Source organism: Notamacropus eugenii, chromosome 4, assembly GCF_028372415.1.
Source record: "Notamacropus eugenii isolate mMacEug1 chromosome 4, mMacEug1.pri_v2, whole genome shotgun sequence".
NCBI classification, from domain to species: domain Eukaryota; kingdom Metazoa; phylum Chordata; class Mammalia; order Diprotodontia; family Macropodidae; genus Notamacropus; species Notamacropus eugenii.
In genome coordinates, this window is record NC_092875.1 from 320905834 (window position 1) to 320929883 (window position 24050).

The 24050-nt window shown below is 36.7% G+C and overlaps 1 long non-coding RNA gene across 2 annotated transcripts in view; it reads right to left on the reverse strand.

The window, feature by feature from the left end:
- Positions 1-13534: 13534 nt before the first annotated feature.
- Positions 13535-24050, reverse strand: part of LOC140501463 (uncharacterized) — a 47548-nt gene continuing 37032 nt past the window's right edge. Inside the window, exons 4-5 of one of the 2 annotated variants that reach the window (XR_011966194.1) lie at positions 22405-22566; positions 13535-13807 (exon numbers count right to left, since the gene is read on the reverse strand). This is a non-coding gene — a long non-coding RNA (uncharacterized lncRNA). The remainder of the gene's footprint in view (positions 13808-22404; positions 22567-24050) is intronic. The other variant, XR_011966193.1, reaches the window with a different exon arrangement.

The window sequence follows — 24050 nt, forward strand, 5'->3', positions numbered from 1 at the left end:
AGAGTCAGACTCAGTCTCCAAGGTCTCTTCCACCTTTAAAAAGTCTGTCTTGTTAGATATATGTATTTTTCTTCTACAATATCAAAAACAGAATATTCCTAGCATTGAATGAAACTATAATAGACACTCTGGTCTTGTTCCTGACTTTTAATTCATTTTGTCTGTGCCGTGTGGCATTATCAGTAATTGGACAATTGCAGTTCAGGCGAGGCAGTTTTAAGTGGGCTCCTAATTTACTTTCCTGTATTTGTGAGCTGTCTGTGTAGACTTCCTGAATAGAGTCTGTGTTATTAATAGTAGCCATGCACCCTAGAACAACATATTCTTTTTACTGTATCTCCAGCATTATCTTCCAAAGGATTGTTATCTATTCCATGGAGCCTCAAATTAGTCTACTCTTCTACACACAGCTGCCAGTTTCACTGTAAGTTTACTCTGGGGCAGGAGCTCCTAACCTTTTTTATGCCTTGGGCTCCTTCAGCAATCTGGTGAGGGCTTTGGACCTCTTCTTAAACTCATGTTTTTAAATGTATAAAATAAAATGCATGACATTCCAAGGAAGCTAATTATATTGAAATATAGTTATCAAAAACATTTTTAAAAACAAATTTATGAACACCAGGTTAATAACCCTTCCTTTAGACAGAACAGAGCCTAATTAATACACTTACAATTTCCCTGAAATGTCAGGTTTTCCCCACAATTTATCTTTTATTCTCCTATAATGTTTTGGATATATAAAAAAATTTCAAGCACTATCTCTAGAAACATGGAAAATATTTCCTTGATCTGCAACATCACTCAAGTGACCAAGTTGAACAGACACCGACAGTACTGCCAAGAGATCTCAAAATTCAGATCATGTCTTACGGGTTTGTTCCCTACTGGCTAAATTATGAGACATCAGATTGGTACATGTTGATTATTTGTATAATCAAGAATGCCTGTTGTTAGTTTCAGAGAACAGTATTTCTCAAATGAACAGGCAGCAATGGTAAAGTGGGCTCTCTAAATGGAGCATTTGTGCTAAGTAGTTTCTAGCCTACTTTGAATCACCTAAATAGTAGTGCTATTCAGTGATTTGCCAACAACCAATCAATTAATCAATTAATCCATAAACAACCATTTATTAAGTGCCTACTTCATGTCTGACATTGTGCTAAGCACTAGGGATACAAAGACAAAAAGAAAAGCAGATCTTGATCTGTTCTCTTATTTGTTATTTATTTCCTGTTTTATTTTCTTTTTGTGTGTGTTTGGTCCCACCCGGAATTTTATCAGCATGAAGAACTGCCAGAAAGAAAACTCTATTTACTGTTCAATCAATCAATAATCAATAAGCATTTAATAAGCATCTACTGTGTTCCAAGCACTGTGCTAAGTGCTGGATGATGCACAATAGCAATTAGTAGGTAACTACACCACTGGATCCCACTGGATCTCTACCAATGGTATATTTTTTAAATGAGAAAAAATGAATGATTTTAAGACACTAAATGAGTATAGGACAAACTGTTACTAAAACTCATTAGATAGTGGATTACTCTAACTTGTAATTTCCTGATACAGTTACATGAAGTTTTTAAAGAAATAATGGATATTGCTCCAAATCTCTGAAGATAAAAATAGATAAAAACAACTCTAAGATTTCACCTCAAACACAGCAAATTGGCAAAACTGACATCTCAAAGACGGAAATAATTAAAGTTTGAGGAACTGTGGTAAAACAGGTACGCTACTGCACTCTAAGTCCAATATCTTCTGCAAAGCAATTTGAACCTAATTGGTTCAACTGTTCCAAAGTAATTGGAATTATGCAAAGAAACTAAAATGTTCATACCCTTTAACCCAGAATTCTTACTGCTAGGCATATACCCTAAGGAAAGCAGAGACACAAATAAAGGTCCCACACCCACCAAAACATTAATGGTAGCAAAGAAATGAAAACAAAGTTATTGTTGTTGTTTGTCTTTCTTGAAGATGGGTGATTTCTTGAAATGTAAAGTGGATAGGAATGGGGTAGAACCACTTCAAGTTGTTAGCCTCCCTCTCTCCCCCAGAGACATCAAAGTCCATGGAGGAATGGCTAAACAAATATGTTGCACACAAGGGTAATGGAATATTATTCAGTTTCTTCATCTGTAAAAATAAAGGGGAATGGAACTAAGAGATCTTTTAGGGTCCTTTTCAGCTCTAAATCTAGAATCCTATGAGCCTATGATACTACAACAATGCAAATGGAAAAACAGCAATAAGACAGAACTTTGTGCTATGTCCTTCTACGAACCAAGCATAAACCTGGAGAAAAATTGAGAAAACAAATCTGTGGGTGACTATGGGTGTAGAATATTGCGTTTACTGTCAAACATAGTAAATGTATTGGTTGGTTTTGCTGAACTGTTGTCTCTCTGCCCTTCCCCTCCCCCCCATGTACCTCCTCCTCCACCCTTTTATAATTTTTGGGACAAGGGAGATCTCTCAATAAGAAAGGGGAGAATATATTTGAAAATAAAGGTGATGCAAAAACAAAAGATATCATAGAGTTGTGAAGGGACCTTGAAAGTCAAGTTCAACCCTCTCACTTTACAACTGAGGAAACTGAGACCCAAGTAGGGTGAATGACTTGCCTAAGGACACAAGCAGGAATTAGAATTGGAATCCAAGCTTTCTGGCACCAAAGTCAATGTTCTTGTTACTTCACCATGCTGCTTCAATTAAAAGATTGAAGAGACAAAGAAAGAGAGAGAGAGAAAGAGAATCAATATATCTCATAAATATTCTTATTTGAAATGTCCATTTTCTTTTCAAATATTTCATTAGTGTTTTAAAAATTTCCACTCTCATTTCCCAATAGTTCCTCTTTTAATAGACCCCTCCCTTGTAACAAAAGAGAAATAGCTAAGGCCAATACAAAGGAATATATTAACCATGTCTAACTTCAGATGAACTATTCCCTATCATAGCCCATAAGGTGGGCTATTACAGAGAAGAGAGGAATATTTCATCATCAGCTTACTGGAGTCCAATGGTCATTACATTAATCTGAATTCTGTTGTCTCTCGGTGCTGTTTTTCCTTACATTTACATCAATGACCCCTTAACTGCCAAATCTAAAGGCCTTTCATCAATATCCATCTTTTTTGACTTATCTGAAATGTGTGAACTTGTTGATCAACTACTCTTCTTGGATTCATTCACCTTGCTAGGTTTTTATGACATTTCTGTCTTCTGTTTCAGTAGGAACTCCAAACCTAATTGCCTTTTGGACAAGTCAAGCTGGATGTCCTATAAGCACTTAAAATAGAACATGTTCAAAAGTGAATCCACCTTTCCCCAAAAACTTCCTCTTCCCAAGTTTCTAATTGCCGTTAAGGGTACCACCATCCTCCCAGTCAGCAAAGATTATAACCTTAGCGTTGTCTGGACTCCTCCTTCACATTCACTCTACCTATTTAATCAATTGTCAAGTTTTGTTGTTTCTACCTTCAACACTTCTTTTGTATGCACATCCCCTCTTTCCATTCACATACCCACCTTGGTACAAGTTCTTATCTCCTCACTCCTGGACTATTCCAATAACCTCTGGTTGGTCTCTCTATTTCTGTCTCTCCTCACTCCAATCTATCTTTCAGTCTACTGCCAAAGTGATCTTCCTCAGATCTCAGACTTAATCCTGTTACCCTTCCCCACCCTCAATAAATGCCAATGGCTCCCTATTACACTCTGAAATCTTAATGATAAACATTCTGTATAGCTCCCAGTCTCAATTGTGGAAGCCTAGCCCTAGACTACCTCTGGTTCATCCACTTCTAGGTTATTTATCCTATATATACCAAATAACTCTTGGTTTGGGTGTTCCCTAGTTTTTCAGCTCCAAACATCTTCCTTTTTTCCTTAGCTCAGTGGATGATGAAAATGACACAGAGAAAAAGCAAAGCCCTGTTTTGATAAATCTGTAGTTAAGGGAAACTGGGGCACAAAATTCCAAGCTTAATCTTAAGGGGCAGAGAGAAAGGGGGTCACTGTCTCAGGATCATCTAATAAATGGGGCTAGAAATTGCCAATAATTTCTATAGGTCAATTTCAGTGACCAAAGACATACCTTATAATCAGAGCAATTTTTTACATAGTTTGGATTGGTCTGTATTAGAAGCAAAGGCAGGCTTACATTTTGCTGACTTTCAAGAAGGTCTTCAAAATTCATAGCAACAGCGAAAACATAGGGTTGAATAAAGCCCTCTGGAAAGTCCCATAACAAATACCATTTAGCACTAGAGGGACCCAGTGCTGGACCCCTCATCTTTATCTCAAAGACAGAACATTTTGGGTACAAAAGCTCTTAACTCTGCTAGTAAGGCCTGCAGTATTTGATTTAAATATAATCCATGGATATTAGTTACAATGATTAACTAAAACTCTTAACTATTAATCAATCAATAATCAATTCCACAGCCCAAGTTGCAAAGTCATTGTCAATCTTATCTGCCTAACCACATTCCTGAACTATCATGTATAGATGTGGCCAGCAAAGCCTGAAAAGATTTTGAGTTGACCTAAGTCTTTACAAGCTTTTTCTACAATAATTCTGTTCCAATTATCTGCCACAATTTGTTCAGTCATTCCTCAATCAATAAGAACCTTCTTTGTTGCCAGTTTTCTGTTAGTCAAGTCAACAAGCATTTAAGTTCCTACTCTGTGCCAGGGATACAAAGAAAGGCAAAAAGAGTTCCTGCTTTCAAGGAATTCACACTCTAATGGAGGAGACTACATACAAACTACACTGTACAGACCAGAATCCCAGAGGCAAGGCAGTAAAATGAAGAGGGACTGGGAAAGGCTTCCTATAAAATAAGAGATTTTAGTTGAGACTTGAAGGAAGTCAGGAGGCAGAAATAAGGAGGGAAAGAATTCCAGGTCTGGGGAACAGCCAGTGAAAATGCTTAGAGTCAGGAGATGGGTGGGTGGGGGTCTTGTGGTGAGGGACAGAGAGAAAGGGGGTCACTGTCTCAGGATCATAGAGTACATGGAGGAGAGTAAGGTGTAAGAACACTGAAAAGGTAGGAAAGAGCCAGGTTGTGAAGGACTTTCAATGCCAAAAGATTTTATATTTAATCTTGGAGGTGATAGGGAGTCAATGGAGTTTATTGAATAGGAGCATGGCATGGTCAGATCTGTACTTTGTAAAGATCCCTTTGGCAGCTGACTGTAGGATAGACTGGAGAGGAGAAAGAACTGAGGTGGGTAGACTAACCAGGAGGCTATTGCAATATTGAAATGAGAGGATGAAGGCTTATATCATGGTGGTAGCAATGTCAGAGGAGAGAAAGGGGAGTATTACAAAAAATATAGAGGTAGAAAAGACAAGGTTCTGCAACTTATTGGATATGTGGGGTAAATGTAAATGAGGAGTTCAGAATGATACCAAATTGTACTCTTGGGTGATTAGGAGGATGGTGGTGCCCTTGACTGTAAAAGGAAAGTTAAAAAGAAATGAGGATTTAAGGGGAAAGATAATAAGTCTAATTTTGGATATATTGAATTTAAGATGTCTATGGGTTATCCACTCCTCCTTCTGAGTTCAAATCTGGCCTGTGTGATCCTGAGCAAGTCACTTAATCCCATTTGCCTCAGTTTCCTCATCTATAAAATAAGGTTGAAAAGGAAATGGCAAACCACTCTAGTACCTTTCCCAAGAAAACCCCAAATGGGGTCATGAAGAGACAGACATAACTAAAAAGCTCCTGAACAACAACCTAAGTCCTCTAGTTACTTATACTTATTTGGAGACATGGAGAATAGAGATCAGAAGAGAAGTTAGGACTGGGTAAATAGATCTGAGAATCATCTGCATAGAACCTTGATAATTAAGTTATCCTTAATAAAGAATACTGAGACAGACTGGTCAGATAGGTAGGAGGAAAAACCAACAGTGTCATGAAAACCTAAAAAAATTATCAAGAAGGAGAGGATAATCGACAGTGGTTGAAGGGTACAGAGAGGTCAGGAAGGATAAATATGGAGAAAAGGCCATTAGATTTGATTATTAAGAGATCACTGGTAACTTTAGAGAGATCAGTTTCAGTTGAATGATGAGAGCCTAAGCCAGAAGAAAGGAAGAAGTGATGCAGAATGTAGATGGTTTTCTGAAGGAGTTTAGCAAGGAAAATGCTGAAGAAATGTAGGACAATGGCTAGAGGGCATGGATAGATAAAGTGAGAGATTTTTGGGGGTGGAGGAGATATGGACCACAGTGTGTACTGGGAAGCATCTCTTAGACTGAGATGAGGTTGCAGATTAGTGAAAAAGTAGGGATGATAAAGGGGCAATCTATCCCCTTTCTGCTACCACAAAAAAAAAAGTGCTACCATGAATATTTAAATAACATCTAAAACAGGGTTTCTTAACTTGAAGTCTAAAAACTTTTTTTAAAAAATTGAAAACTCTAGTTATCTATATAAATTTAAGAAAGTATTTTACTTTGTGTATTTCAAAACACTGTTCTTAGAAGGAGTCCAAGGACTTCATCAGGAGGGGTCAACATCAAAAACAGGTTAAAAATATCTGTCCCAAAATGATCATTTTTGAAAAGACAGCTAATACCTTCATTTATGTTTTTTAGTAGGAACCAATCCAATTAATCTCTTGTTATTCTCTCCATTCATTATACTCAGAGCCTCTCCAGAGAAATAGACAAGCACAATCTTCCAAAGGACAACCACTTATATTTAGGCCAAATAAAATGGGACAAAGAACAGCTGCTTGCTCCTCAAAGAGCATGTGACCATCATTCAAGGCGTGTCTCTTGTCATTCAGCTGAGAAGAGATGCATATATTCTCATTCAGCAATCACTACTGTTGATATGCAGACTTAGAATTAGACAAAACATTTAAAAATCATAACTAGATTCCATGGTCCTAGGCCAAAACACTTATTACTTTTATTTTTGACCTGCACACAAGAGGATCCTAGGAGCATAGATTTAGGGCTAGAAGAGACCTTAAAGACCATCTGATCCACTCATCTCATTTTACAGATGAAGAAACTGAGGCCTACGGATGCTGTGATTTACCTAAGGTTATCAGGTATCAGGCAGTACTTGAACTCAAATATTCAGAGCCACTATCCCATACTACCTCCCTTGTCTTCTTATGCTGGCCTTTCTTCTTTGATGTACCAATACCTTATCTTTCTCATAGTTGGAGTCTTAAAAAATGAGTACTGAGAAAACATGGTATGGGAGCTGAACTTTGTTGCATATCTAATAAGACTTCAGTGGTGGGCCAGTGAAGCTCTTTATCTAGATTGGGCTAGGAAATGTTTTAGACACTCCCTAGGGCAGAAATGGTGACTTTTTATTCATGTATCAAGAAGCCAAGGATGATGATCTTGAATGGAAGAAAACCATCAGATTTTCAATGTGAATTAAGACATTGATAGATTAGTAAGATTAATACCAATCCATTCTCTCTGTTGTCTCAGTGACCAACAAACTTGTATTTATGCCTGGAAAGTCATCGCATCCTTTCTTACTAATCAGAGCTTCCTCTGAAACTTTATATGCTAAGATACTGAAATCTATTTTCATCTATGAAGGGCAGAATGTGACTTCATAGTGTCAGCTGCTATTTGGCAGGAGTAGCTTAAAGAGAATATCCAAAATATCCTGAGGTTGGGGGTGGGGTGGGGAAAATAGCCTGGGTGCCTCCTTCTCTAGTGTGGAAGGCAAAGAAAATGTCAGTCATGGAACAGCAGTGGGACTTTCCTTCCCCTACTACTAATGTGACAAGCTGGGAAACATTAGCTGTAAAGCTATAGGAAAAAAAATCATCTGTAAAAGTGCAGAAATGGTTAAGGAATAATTTTCTCCACTCAAGCCTACTCATTTCTTCTGTCATGTTGGCTTGAGGAGATTCCAGCTTCTTGTACATATCAATCAGACTAGGGCACACCTGCCCGGAGCTGTTCTAACTTGCACACTCCATCTTCCCAGGGAATGTTCTGAGATACCTATTTGTTTATTTTGTTTGTTTATGGCTGTTGGTCTATCAGGCCCCTATTTTATTCATCTGAAACCTAATCTTGGGTCTGTCCAAAAAGCTCTCAATCTTGTGAAGTCTTACACAATTTGCAGAACTGAAATGCCTAAACATACTATGGTCTTAGCCAAAGTAAAATATTATGCTTGAGATGACTAGTCAGGTCCTAGTTTAAATCCAATGAGATTTTCCTCTGTCTAGGAATCTATCCCTTTACCTTTGACCCGGCTTTTGAAAGAGTTATGGGGAGGGGTGGGAGAGTAATCTAAATCTATTCTAATAGGGGAAAGCTAGATGAGATGATGGTATGAATTAAAGGTCCAGGAAGAAATACCCCTTAAAATAATAGTAACAGTATCTAAAACACTAAAATGAAACCAAATTTTGATCTGGAGAAAAGAGGAGGAAGTAGCTCACTCCTTGGGTAAAAGAACAATGAGTGTGAAGTACTGTAGCCTGTCATATATGACCACTTCTGTGGTCAGTTTTGTTTTATTAGAAGGGAAGTCTTCATCTGGTGGTAAGGTGAGAGATACAGCTGAAAGTAACTGTAGAGTCTAAAGAAAATCAATGTAACTATTGGTTTTCTTTTTACTTGTTTCAAATAGCACCTAAGGCCTGAAAAATATTTCTGTGTTAGGTAAAGCTAATTATTCTATGTTCCAGAGAATTTTCTGACAGTTATTATTGTTTATTTCCTTTGGGGTAAAGTTTTTCTTTTTTTTTTACAAAATATTAGTTAAAAGTTTGAAACGATGCATTTACCATTCTACACACCTAGTTTTCCTAAAACTCCATTAAAAAAAAATTCTCCTTGCTCTCAAAAAGGCCCTTTGCCTACAGTAGCCATTCAGCCACTCAAAAGCCACACAGCAACTCTTAAGTACATAGAAAGACTGAATGAGTCTTTATGGATTTTGACTCATCTCATTAACAAACAGATACTCTCCTGAACAATGAACCCTTAGCCTTGAAGGCCAGGAGATCTAAGGGGTACAGCTCTCATATTCCACCACTATTCCCTGCCCCACCCTTGATTTCCCACAGCACAAAGAAGCCACTGGGAGCCCCATAAGGAGCCCCGTTTCAGTCATTGTTCTTGTTTGGGGAGCCCTCGGCCATCCCTTGTAGCTGCTCTACTTATTTCTTCCTCCTACCTATCGAATATCTCACCAAGGCTATTGCTATCCCTTCCAAGGTAACAATAAACTAATCTGATAAACTCTTTGTTCTATTATATTACTAATGGGAGGAGGGAATAGAATTCTTGGCCCTGCTTTAGGTTCCTAGGCCACACAGCGTATTAGAGGCAATAAATAATTATTATTTGACCTTTCTATGGTGTCATGTAACTCAGGGCCCAGAACCCCAGTGTCTGGATTTGGGGTCCCCACCTACAGTTCCTTCAGAAAGCCTCAGAACAAAACTTATGTCTGAGTCTCTACTGTTGCAAGTGGAAGAGGTTCAACTGCTGTGCAAGCACTTAGATTATCTACAGGTATAGGACATGCTTTACTTTCTCCCACAGAAAATGCAAAATGATACAGACACATGGTAGTCCTTAAACAATCAGTATAATTTTCCTTCCCTTTTCTGGTAAGTCATACTTTGGTACAGGGACCCACACAGGCCTTCAGTCTAATAATTCTGTACTAAGGGTTTGGATTTCCCCTGGAAAGAAAACAGCTCAGGGTAGTAATAGAGGCAATACCCTTCTCATCACAGGCATACCATGTGAATCATTTAAGGCAGTAGGACAGGGCAAAGTATAGATTTTTGCTTCTTCACATGTTGACTCCCTCCTGTGTGGGATAGCATGACCCCCTCCTTACTCAAATTGACTGCTCAGAGGTGTCTCAAAGTAAAAACAGAAAATCTCCTTTATTCAGTTCTCCAGAGAAGCGGGCGATCTCTTCACCAGTAAAGCTGGAGTCAGGAGGCACCTTACAGAAGCAGAATGGCAATTTATATAGACCCTGATGTGAAAATCCCCCTCCCACTGCTGACCATTATTCTCATTGTCTGAGAAGCAAAGTCTTACATTCTAGGTGTGAAATCTAACCAATCCCTTTTGGAACCTGGTTCAAATTTCCTGCTCCCAGGATGTTACAGAGCCCCCGTCATTATATGCAAATTAGGCATTGAAAATATATGCAAATGAAGCACTGATGACTCATGCAAATTGGGCATTGAGAATTTATGCAAATCAGGTGGACCTATGTGAGGACTGAAGACTGTGTGCACATATGCAAATTAGGTATTGAGGAGTTAGTGAGTCATATCCAATCATTGATCCTAATGCACTACATAGCCTTATATGGGAATCACCTGACTCTGGAGGAAGGGAAACCTGGGCCTAAGGTCTCTTTTACTCTAGGGAGAAGACTCCATATCCCTGAAAAGTCTTCACTGAATCTGTTCCCGTTCACTCCCATTCTACCTTTCCAACTTCAGGAAATATATTCAGATATTCCCTCATTTTCTTTTTTTTTAATTACTTATTTTCATTCTCAATTTAAGAAACAGCAAAAAAAAATTTTATATACAAAATATATGAAGATTACATAGGAAAATGCAAACCACTTATGCACAACTTGCTTTTTTTGAAAAAATGTACCATTCAACATTTTCAGAGCTATCCTGCTTGTTTGTTCTTTCTTCTGATTTCCATTTTCTTTATAAATGTATGGGTCAGGGACTTGACCTTATTCAGGAAACCATCTTCCCCAAACCTACCCCAGCTTCTCTCTCCAAAAGGCTGAGTCCCACAGGCAAGTAAACTGAAGAGTCATAGAAATAGAAAGAACTTCCATGTTATTAGCTCTATTTCTAGCCTAGTTCCCACAGGGGCTATTTCCCCCCACCCCTTCCATTACCCTTCCCTTGCTGGAAGAATCCCTACCAATTGCTGACCAATTGCCATTGTCAGGGCAGGTAAGTCAGCTTATCTGAAGCGCCACCATACCTTCAGGGAGATACAGGAAACAAAATGTGACAGACAAGTCAAACAAAGCCAGATGGTGATAATCATCTCCTCTCAATCCCCAGTGGAGACAAACTAGGTTCCTGAGTGTAGGAACCCTAGGCATCACAATGCCTCTCAGACATTAGCCCTGCTTCCAGCTCAGCCCTTACATACATCATTGGGGAGAACAACTCCTGTAGTGAAGGGCCCCATTCCCAGCCTTACTAATACTGCATGATCACCCACTGCCCAAGTGATGACCAAGGGGCCCAGGAATAGCAACACCCTCCCATACATTACTCATTCTTTCAGCCTAACTTCTGTAGCCCTTGGGGAAGCAATCCCTGTGGAGATGAGACTTGGAAATCACCTCTACAGGTGAGGTAGCCCTTTCTCCTTATCAACTACTGTGATGAAAATACAGGGGATATGGAAAAGAAAGTTCTTCCTGCCTAAGTCCTGCCCTGTCAAAAACAGTTCAACATCAGAAATAGAAAATGGTTTTATGTGGCCAATGGCCTGTGTCCCCATGAGGTTCCGTGATGTGGTGAAAAAGAAAGATACATGAGTAGGCAGGAGAAGATAGGCCAACTCCGTTTATTGATCCGAGGATCAGGGTATTTATAGACAGAAACTGCAAGCCTACATGACATTCTGCTCATCTCCTGTTCTAGAGATTTGGCCAGTCTTATTGTCTTTAAAGACTGTTAGCCTAGAGGGCATCTATTTTACATATCCCTTGAATTCTGTAGTTCTCTTGTTGGTCTCAGGGAGACAGCAACATCCAGGGGGCATGGAGAGCCATTTTGGATGATAATGAGCACAATCTCAAAGAACAGTTTCCCCGAAGGTCTATCCTGAACTTGTCAACAGCACTCCATCCTGGCCCTCAACAGTTTTATCAGGGGAAACAACATTAGTGAAGATTCATTACCATTCAATGACCATGAGGCCTTTCCATCTAACTTGTAGTTGAAATGAACATTTATCTGTTGTTTCTTCTCTTAGATATGAACCGCTTCTTAGCAGGAACTGTTTCTGCTTTTCTATTGGTCTCCCTAGAACTTAGCAAAGCTCTTGCAACATGGTAAGTCCTTAATAAATGTTTTTTTTTCTTTCCTTTATTTATCTGTCCACGTGGTTCCACTATCTTCTGGAATCACATGCCTCACTTCTAACTCTCACTGACACCTCTCAGGTCTTGTGGGTGATAGCACAATCTTCTATCCCTAAAACTCTTAGGATGCTCTTAGCAATCTACAAAGCAATGCTGTGCACAAGCACAGGCTTTCATCTCCCCTAAGTCTCCAGATTTTTCTCTTAACTCTGCTACTGCTCTCTTTCTCCAGTGTGGAATCTCTCAGAAGGAGATCTCTCTTTTGTAGGACAATTACCAAGGACCACATTAAGTATGATGACTTATACTTATCCTCAACATAGTATAAAGAGATTGACAGTATCCAGGCACAAGCTCTAGAGGAAGATACTAAGTCCCACGCAAAGCTCTAAAGGATAAAGTCCAAATTCCTTAATCTGGCATTCAATGCTTTATCCGATCTGACCCTTAAATACACACACACACACACACACATACATATATATTATATATAGAAATATATGTATTGTATGTATGTATATGTATTATATATATATAACATGTGTATATTATGTGTGTGTATAGATATATAGATATATCATGTATGTGTACGTGTGTGTATTTGCAACTTTATCTCCCATAAAATTTGTCAAGTCACATACAACCCATTCTCTTTTGGGTCTAGCTCATTATCTGTTTTCAGTACCTATCTAAGTTATACGTACTTATGGACTAAGGCAAATGTAAGCCTATCCAACTATATGTCATAATCTGACCATTGGCCGTTCTTTTTCCACTTTATTTTCTTAGGAGGATTACCAGGCCTTTTTGTGGTTATGGATCTAATTGAGAAGGCTCTTTAATGTTTGGGGCATGATAATATTTCTTTTTTTCAATATATTTTCATTTTCTTAAATATTTTTCAATTACATGTAAAAAAATTTTGAACATTTATTTTAAAAAATTCCAAGTTCCAAATTCTCTCCCTTCTTCTTGTCCCTCCTCTATAGGCAATTTTATATTGATTACAAGAGTTTACTCATGCAAAACATATTTCCATATCAGTCATGTTGTTGTGAAAGAAAATACAGACAAAAAATCCCAAGAAAAATAAAGTTTTAAAAGTATGCTTCAATCTGCGTCCAGAGTTCATCAGTTCGTTCTCTGGAGGTAGATAGTATTTTTCATTATGGGTCCTTTGGAATTGTCTCAAATCATTATCTTGCTCAGAGCAGCTAAGCCTTTCACAGTTGTACAATGTTTTTGTGATTCTGTTCACATTGCTTCGCATGAGTTCTTATAAGTCTACACATGTTTTTATGAAACCATCCTGCTCATCATTTCTTATAGAAACCCTAGTATTCCATCAAAATCATATAATACAACGTTATCCATCATTCCCCAGTTGATGGCCATCCCTTTAATTTCCAATGGGATGATGGTATTTTACAAATGACCCATTATTTCCTGTAACAAATATTATAGGAAGTTGTACAAGTGATACTTTTTTTCCAAAATTAGCATTTTATTCAGAATCCTGGGGTCAGAAGTGTATCATTTATATTCTGATATACAACAGAAAGGCTAAGTTGTTGTCAGAAGTTTCTCCCCTTTAAAAGCTTTTTTAAAAAAAAATCCAGCAACACATAGTGCCATCAGTGTCAAGCCATCCCTTTCTTTTCTCTGGTACAAATACTTTTTCTCCTTCCCTAAACAAAAAGAAATTAAAAATAAAAGTTAAAAATTGAGGATTCTAACTACATCTCAATTATTGAATCAAATGTCACTTGTTTTAGACCTGTTTTGTAAATATTTTTATCCATAACAAAAGACATAAACATGCAAAAACATGAATCCACAGTCCAAGCAAATGATTTATTTTGTCAGTATAGAAGTATACTCACTAAAGAGAAAACATAGTCATTTTATTTTTCCTCTTTTCAATTTAATTTTTTTATTAATGCTAGTTGTTTTCAGTTTTCTACAATCACTTCCATAAGTCTTAGATTTTCTCCTCCTCCTTCCCCGAGATGGCATGCAATCTTATATAGGTTCTACACATACATTCTTATTAAATACATTTTCACTTTGGTCATGCTGCACAAAAGATTTAAAATGAATGGGAAAAACCATGAGAAAAAATGAACCAAAACAAAACATAACACAAGAGAAAATGGTCTGCTTCATTCTGTGATCCAGTTCCATAGATCTTTCGCTGGATGTGGAAAGCATTTTGCCTCAAGACTCCATTGTGAATGTCTTAGGTCCTTGAATTTCTCCGAAGGGCTAAGTCTACTAGAAAAATTGCTCACATACTAGTGTGTGTGAGTTTCCCCAGTAGTTTTTGTCAAACACTGAGTTCTTTTCCCAGAAGCTGGGGTCCTTGGATTTATCAGTACATTGCTATATTCATTGACTACTGTGTCTTCAATCCCTAATCTATTCCACTAGTCTACCCCTTTATTTCTTAGCCAGTATCAAGTGGTTTTGATGATTGCTACTTTATAATATAATTGGAGATCTGGTATGGCTACACCACCTTCCCTAGCTTTTCTTTCCATTAATTCTTTTGATATTCTGGACTTTTTGTTCTTCCAGATGAATTTTGACATAATTTTTTCTAGCTCTAGAAAATAATTATCTGATAGTTTGATTGATTGATATATGGCACTGAATAAGTAAATTAAGGTAGAATTGTCATTTGTATTATATTAGCTTGGCCTACCCATGAGCAACTGATGATTTTCCACTTACTTAGATCTGACTTTATTTGTGCAAAAAGTGTTTTGTAATTGTGTTCATATAGTCCCTGCGTTTGTTTTGGCAGGTACTCTCAGATATTTTATAGTGTCTACCATAGCTTTAAATGGGGTTTCTCTTCCTATCTCTTGCTGTTCAACTTTGTTAGTAATATATAGAAATGCAGATGATTTATGGGGGTTTATTTTGTAGCCTGCAATTTGGCCAAAGTTGTTTATTATTGAAATAATAGTAGTTTTTTACTTGATTCCCTAGTATTCTTTAAGTATATCATCATATCATCTACAAAGAATAATAACTTAGTTTCTTTGCCTATTTTAATTCCTTCAGTTTCTTTTTCTTCTCTTATTGCTAAAGCTAATATTTCTAGTACCATATTGAATAACAGTGGTCATTATGGACATCCTGGTTTCACCCTTGATCTTATTGGAAATGCATCTTGCTTATCCCCATTACATAAAATACTTGTTGATGGCTTTAGGTAGATATTGCTTATTATTTTAAGGAAGGCTCCATTTATTCCTATGCTCCCTAGTGTTTTCAATAGGAATGGGTGTTGTATTTCGTCAAAAGCTTTTTCTGCATTTATTGAGATAATCATATGGGTTCTGTTGGTTTTGTTGTTGATATGATCAATAATGCTGATAGTTTTCCTAATATTGAAACAGCTTTGCATTCCTGTTATAAATCCTACCTAATCATAATGTATTATTCTTGTGATAAGTTGCTGTACTCTTTCTGCTAATATCTCATTTAAAATTTTTACATCTATATTCAGTAAAGAAATTGGTCTATAATTTTCTTTCTCTGTTTTGACTCTTTCTGGTTTAGGTATCAGAACCATATCTGTGTCATGAAAAAGAATTTGGTAGGACTCCTTCTTCACCAATTTCCCCAAATAGTCTGTATAGTATTGGAATTAACTGTTCCAATATGTTTGATAGAATTCGCTTGTAAATCCATTTGGCCCTGGAGATTTTTTGCTAGGGAGTTCATTGATGACTTGTTTAATTTCTTTTTCTGAGATAGGGTTATTTAAGTATTCAACTTCCTCTTCTGTTAACCTGTGCAATTTATATTTTTTCAAATATTCATCCATCTCACTTAGATTGTCAAATTTATGAGCATACAGTTGGGCAAAGTAATTTCTAATTTTCTCCTCATTGGAATTGAGTTCATCCTTTTCATTTCTGATATTGGTAATTTGGTTTTCTTCTTTCTTTTTTTTTAATCAAATTGACCAAAGGTTTATCAATTTTATTGGTTTTTTCATAAAACCAACTATTAGTTTTATTTATTAGTTCAATAGTTTTCTTAATTTCAATCTTGTTAATCTCTCTTTTGGTTTTCAGTATTTCTAATTTGGTATTTACTTGGGGATTTTCAATTTGTTCTTTTTCTAGCTTTTTCAGTTGCATGTCCAATTCATAGATCTCCTTTCTCTATTTTATTCATGTAGGTTTTCAAAGATATAAAACTTCCCCTAAGAACCGCTTTTGCTATATCCCATAAGTTTTGATAGGTTGTCTCATTATTGTCATTCTCTTGAATGAAGTTGTTGATTGTTTCTATGATTTGTCATTTAACCTACTCATTCTTTAAGATTAGATTATTTAGTTTTCAATTAATTTTTGGTTCATCTTTTCATGACCTTTTATTACAGATAATTTTTATTGCATTATGATCTGAGAAGGATGCATTGACTATCTCTGCCTTTCTGCACTGAATTGTAAGATTTTTATGCCCTAGGACATGGTCAATTTTTGTATATGTGGCATGTACCACTGAGAAAAAGGTATATTCCTTTCTATCCCCATTCAATTTTCTTCAGAGATCTATCGTATCTACCTTGATCAGAGTTCTATTCACCTCCCTAACTTCTTTCTTGTTTATTTTGAGGTTAGATTTATCAAGTTTAGAGAGGGAGAGGTTAAGGTCACCCACCACTATAGTTTTGCTCTCTATTTCTTCTGTAACTCCTTAACTTCTCCTCTAAGAATTTGGATGCTATATCACTTGGTGCATATATGTTTAGTAATGATATTGCTTCATTGTCTATAGTACCTTTCAGCAAGATATAGACTGCTTTCTTATCTCTTTTGATTAGATCTATTTCTGCTTTTGCCCTGTCTGAGATTAGGATTGCTATCCCTGCTTTTTTCACATGAGCTGAAGCAGCCTAATATATTCTGCTCCAACCTTTTACCTTTACCCTGTGTGTATCTCCCTGTTTCAAATGTGTTTCTTGTAAACAATATATTGTTGGATTACATTTTTTAATCCATTCTGCTATCTGCCTCAGTTTTATGGGAGAGTCCATCCCATGCACATTCACAGTTATGATTAACTTTCCCTCCATCCCAATTCCCTTCACTTATGCTTTTAGTTCTCCCTTTTCTCTTCCTTTCCACAATAGAGTTTTAATTTTTGACCACCACCTCCCTCAGTCTTCCCTCTCTCCCTCCTATCAGCCCATTAGCCCTTTTATTCCCCCTTTCCCTTTCTACTTCTTCCCTCCCTTTTCTTTCCCCTTTCCCCTCCTGCTGCCTATAGAATTAGATTTCTATACTTAACTGAATTTATTGTTCCCTCCTCGAACCAAATCAGATGAGAGTTAATCTCAAATAGTGCTCATTTCCCTTCCCTCTTTCCCTCTACTGTAATATGTTTTTGTGCTTCTTTCTGTGATGTAATTTACCTTTTCCTGCCTCCTCCTTTTCACATCTCCCATTACAATCCTTTTGCACCCTTAAATCACATTTTTATCATCACATCATTTAATTTATACCCACTCCCTCTATCTATGTATATCCCTTTTAAATATCATAATAAATATACCATTCTCAAGATTAACAAGTACCATTTATCCTCATAGGGATGTAAACAGTTTGCCCATGTTGAATAACAAGTTTTTTTTCCCCTCTTTACATTTTTATGGCTCTCTTGAGACTTGTGTTTGGAGATAAAATTTTCTATTGAGCTCTGGCCTTTTCTTGAGGAAAACATCAGGAAGGTCTGGAAATTCCTTATATCATTGAATTTCCATCTCCTTGCCTGAAATATTATATTTAATTTTGCTGGGTAATTGATCCATGCTTGAAATTCAAGCTCCTTTTCCTTATGGAATATCATATTCCAATCCCTCCAATCTTTTAATGCACAAGCTGCAAGGTCATGTGTGATCCTGACTGTAGTTACTTAATATTTGAATTGTTTCTTTCTGGCTGCTTGCAGTATTTTCTCCTTAACTTGATAGTTCTGGAATTTGTCAACAATATATCTTGGTGTTTTCAGTTTGGGATCTCTTTCAGGAAGTGATCAGTGGATTCTTTTGAAGACTATTTTGCCCTCTGGATCTAGAACCTCAGAGCAGTTTTTCTTGATGATTTCTGGAAGACATTGTTCAGGCTATTTTTTTCATCATGGCTTTCTGGTAGATCAATAATTCTTAGATTTTTCTCTCTTGCATCTATTTTCCAGGTCAGTTGTTTTTCCAGTTTTACATTTTCTGCTATTGTTTCATTCTTTAGATTCTGTTTGACTAATTTTTTATGTCTCATAGAGTCATTAACTTCTACTTGCCCAATTCTAATTTTTATCACATTGTTTTCTCCAGTTAACTTTTGCATCTCCTTTTTTTCCCTTTGCCCAGTTGTTCCTTTTAAGGAGTTATTTTTCTAGTTAGGTTTTGTACTTCCTTTTCCATTTGTTCAATTTTCCTTTATAAGGAGTTGTTCTCTTCAGTGAATTATTTTTTTCATATTTTAAAAACCATTGTCCAGTTTTTCTTCTATCTCTCTAATTTGGCTTTTAAAATCCTTCTTGAGCTTTTCCAAGAATGCTCTTTGGCCTTGAGACCAGTTCATATTTCCTTCTGAAGTTTCAGTCTCAATGTTAACCTCTTCAGTATTTGTGTTTTCATCCTTGTCCCCATAGTAAGAATCTATGGTCTTTTCTTTTCTCATTTGCTTCTTGCTCATGATGATTGTCTTTCTCCTGGCTTTTGAAGTAAATCTCTGCTTCTGGGGCACAGGGGGCTCTGTCCCATGGTTCTTGTGCTTGGAACTTGAGGCGTTGTGTTTTGTGGCCTCTGGTTCTTTCAGCTAGAAGCTAGAATGCTGCAGCTTACCTGGTGCTGAGCTGGCTGGTGTGCCAAAGCAGAGACCAGGTGAAGTCTTTCTGAGTTTCCTGGGAGTTACTCTAGAGCTCACTGTGTGAGAGAGGGGTGGTTTGGCCTCAGGAGGTCTCCTCTCATGAGCTAGAGTACATACAAGCTCAGTGGTTGGTGAAACCCATTTGTGATAGTGTCTTCTCAATTCCTTTGACTGAGCTGAGGCACCCTGGTGGCCCTGGTGTTAGTGCTTACAGACTCCACCCCCTCAATCCCCTGAGGCTCAGGATCTCTTCCCAGTTTGCTGAGATGGGGCTGTCTAGGATAGCCCCAAGCCTTCACTGGTTCCCTTCAGCCATAGCAAGAGGGACCCCTCTTTGCAATTTTCCTAGCCTCACTGGCTAAGAGACTGTTTACCCCTTCAGCTGATCCCACTATTCCAGGATTTTTCCTGGGGATATATTCTCTGAGTTTATCAGGATCAACAAGAGTAGGCGGAGAACATTTACAGATCACTCTGCCATCTTGGCTCCCAGAAATTCCAAACATAATCATTTTATTAGTTTACTTTCAATAACAGATTTCCATTTTCATCCTTCCAAATTCACATGATTCTTGATAGCCTAGAACTATGATTCTACACTATGGTGATTTGAAGGTAAAGTTAATGTCACTAAATTGTACATGTCTAGATACCACTACTTGAACTATACCCCAAAGAAATGAAAGCAAAAAGAAAAAGACCCATATAAATAAAAAATATTTATACTAGCTGTTTTTGTAGTGGCAAGGAATTGGAGACTGAGCAGATGTGAAGGACACCAGCACAATATCATCTACAAACTGGAGAACCCCACCATTCATAGGAATCTCTTTCCATTTAGACTCAGTGCAATGTATTCTCTATAAAGGGCATGCCTTTCAAGAACCAGTTTTGTGATTCTTTTGATATTTGTAGTCAGAAGACTGTTGTACAAACTTATCTCTGTGGTTGCATCCATCAAAGCATCTTCTATGATCTCAACATCTGTAGAAGTGAAACCTCACTGGAGGAAAAGATTAAAGGCTATGTTTTGCTCTACTTGGTCAAATGCTTTTTTGTAATCAGTAATCAATAAACAGCAGGCACTTAGATTCTTACTGTTGTTTAGTTAATTATGTAACTATAAAGATGTGGTCTGTTGGAGAAACCAAAAGTATTGAAATATTTAAGGATCTTCCAGTACATTTCAGGCAACCTGCTATCCCTTCAGCCTTACTGTGTACTTTTTTGTTTTTCTATGTTCTGGGACATGTGAATTACCCATCATCAAATAGTCTCCCATTTCCTCTCCACTTATCAAAGTTCTAGTGTTCAAAGTCCAGGTCAAATGTTCAAAGTCCAAGTCAAGTGTCACTTTCCCTTACCCCTCCTGCCAGCAAATGATCTCTCTTTCCCTGGAACTCCAATAACACATTAGCAGAACAATTCCTTTGACACTTGCCTTATACTACTTTGTATCATATTAGGTTTTTACAAGTAAATGTCATCTTTAACTAGATTGTAATCTCCCTGAGGAAGGGAAATCATTTCTCCCTTCATTTTTGTTATCCCCTTAATCACCTAGAATACTGCTTTGGTCATTATAGGAGGGACCTAGTAAATATTCACCTATAGTGAGAAAGATAATGCAGATGATCTGAACTTTTTTAAAGTTTTATTTTATTTTTTTCAATTAAATTTTTATCTTCTCTCTCTCTTACCTTCCTTTCACCCCCATGAAAAAGAAAGAAAACTTAAACCCTTGTAAAAATGTATGCATTGTTAAGCTAAACAAATTCTTGAATTGGCTATCTCAACCTACATTTTTGTGTCAATCACCTTTCTCTGTCAGGTTGCATATTTTATCATGAATCTTCTGGTCAGTCATTGCTTTGATCAGTTAATTCTTTCTAAATGGTTGCTATTAATATACAAATTGCTCCGGTTCTTCTCACTTGATTCTACATCAATTTAGACAAGTCTTTTCAGGTTTCTTGAAAATAATTTCATTTATCATTTCTTACAGTACAGTATTCTGTTACATTCATATACCAAATTTGTTCAATCACTCTCCAACTGACAGGTACCTGCCCAGTTTCTAATTTGTTGCCATCACAAAAAAAGCTAGTATAAAAATTTTTGTTCATATGGGTTCTTTTCTTCTTTCTTTCATTTCTTTGGTGTATAGCTATATAGTGGTATATAGGGATACACAATTTAGTGATGCTGACTTAACCCCCAAATTGCCATAGTGTAGAACCATGGTTTTAGGACATCAAGAATCATGTGAATTTGAAATCATAAAAATGGAAATTTGTTACTTAAAGTAATCTAATAAATGACTGTGTTCCCTTTTCAGTGAGTATACTTCTACACTGACAAAATTAGTCACTTATACAATTTTGTACAATACTTATTACACAAAATGATGGATCATTTGCAGAAACATCTGAAGCTCTTTTTTATATATATTCATTTTTTCAAAAACAAGCTAACATATGGGTGACCATCAATTGAAAAATGGCTGAAAAAGTCATTTATGCACTTAATAATATTCCATTTTTTCCAATTACATGTAAAGATAGCTTTCAACACTCATTTTTATTAGATTTTGAGTTCCAAATTTTTGTCACTCCCTCTCCCTTCCTCAAGATGGCTGATTAGCTTATATATGTACAATCAATCATGTTAAACACATTTCCACTTTAGTCATGTTGTGAAAAAAGAATCAGAACAAAAGGGGCAAACCATGAGGAAAAATAAAACAAAACCCCCCCAAAATAGTGAAAATAGTATGCTTTGATCTGCATTCAGACTTCATGGTTCTTTCTCTGGATGCAGATAGCATTTTCCATCATGAGTCTTTTGGAATTGTCTTGGATCATTGTATTGCTGAGAAAAGATAAGTCTATCCAAGTTGATCATCACATAATGTTGCTGTTACTGTGTACAATCTTCTCCTGGTTCTGCTCCAAGTTGTCATTCGTGAATGTAATGGAATAATATTGTGTCATCAGAAATGATGAAAGACATAGTTTCAGAGAAACCTGGGAAGAATTGTCTGAACTGATACAGAATGAAATGAGCAAAACCAAGAGAACAATTTGTTCAATAACAACACTATAAAGATGAACAACTTTCAAAGGCATAAGCACTTTGTTCAATGACCAACCAGAATTCAAGTGAACCCATGATGATGTATGCTATCCACCTTTGCACAGAGAGATGGTAGACTTGAGAAACAGAATAAAATTAATATTTTTGGACATAGACAATATGACAATTTGTTTTGCTTGACTAAGCTTATTTGTTACAAAATATTTTTCTTTATTTGATGGAGAGTGGGTAGAGAGAAAATAAATGTTAATTGAAAATGTTTTATTTAACTTTAATTTTTAAAAAAGCTACCATACCTGTGGAGAAAATTCCATGTTCTTTAAGGCTGCTGACCAAGAAATGGTGTCTTCTGCCTGTCCTGTACCTGCCATTACCCTGCTATTAATGAAAGCTATCCAAGTCAGTGCCAGTTGCCCCATGGTCAGGAGGCAGAAAAACTGCTTTTTCACTGGAGGAAGCTATGAGAAGAGAATTTTTGGTTTAATTTTTTTGCCACCATTTACACAAGATGAGCAAGTCAGGTAACTACTTAGAACCTGCAGAATTAAGCTGAAATATCAACTTTAGCTCAGGTTATTCACTGGTTGGTTTGCAAATTCTAACTGTAACCTTAGTGGCTCTTGACTAGTATATTATTTTAACCTGATATAGCACTTCCCCTTCCGCTGTCTGTTCTTTGATGTATAAACAATTACCTTCCCCTTGCTCATCCTTGTGCTCGTCTTGCCTATGTAACTAAAATCAATATAGGGTTGCTGAAATTGCTGCTCAGGGCCCATAGATTTCTGGAAATCATGGGTCTATGCTCTGAGCACGTAATAAACAGATTTGTGGCTTTTTTTCATGTTGATTAGTAGGATTGGCTGCAGTACTCATCAATGAGTCTTTGAAGCAGACAAAGGGGAAGAACACTGGACTTATGGTGGGGGAGGGGAAACCCTGTGAATCCCTGAGTGTTTAGGAGATGAAGTAAAAGGCAGAAAGCAACATGGACAAACAAGTGGGTCAAATACGTATGGAAAGTTCTATGGGGAGGTCAGATATGAAGCTCATGCTACTTTCAGGAAGAATAAGACATAATTGAGAAATGACTGAAAGAAATGACAAATGTGACAAATTAAGAAAGTATTTGTGTGTATTCTCATTTGTGTGAAGCGAAACAAAGCGAATAAAGAAGAAACAAAAGGACAATATGTACAAATAGCTACAACACCACAAATGGAAACACTAAAGAGCAATTGAATTAGGATGAATTATATTAAATTGACCCTGGAGAAATAATAAGGAACATATCTTCCTTTTCTTAACAGAAGAAGAATGTGGCATATGGATATTTACTGTTAGATGCAGTTTCTACCTTGGTTGACTTTGCATAAATTTTTGTTTTTGTTTTAAGAAAGGGTTCAAGGGAGGTTTTTAGGGAAAATGTTTGTTGCAAAAACAAAAGGCAACATTAAAACTATTTTTAAGAAGGAGAAAGAAATGAATCAATCAGTTCTGCTATCTTAAACTAATTCTAATTTAAATCCTCATTAGACTCTCTCCCTTATTTACAGAGGTGAAGGACTATGGGTATGAAACACTGCATATAATATCAGACAAGCAATAGAACTTGAATTGCAAATATCTGAATTTGAGCTCACAATTATTTTTAAAGTACCAAACACACAGAAGCTCACCAGGACCCTTTACTGCTCTGCACCTGGGCCAGGTCGCAGACCCTCCTAAATCTTAACTACACTAGAATTGTGTGGTAGACAGGGTGAGAGAAGAGACACCCAGGGAGTATTCATCCATATCAGAGATCTCATCTTTCTCTTTTTTTTTTTTTGGTGACATTCCAGATTGTCTCCAGGTGTTTTGTAATGTTCTGAAAACAAAAATTTTATTCATTTTAATTTCAAAATTATTTTAAATCTTAATATTTCAAATTAAATAATTT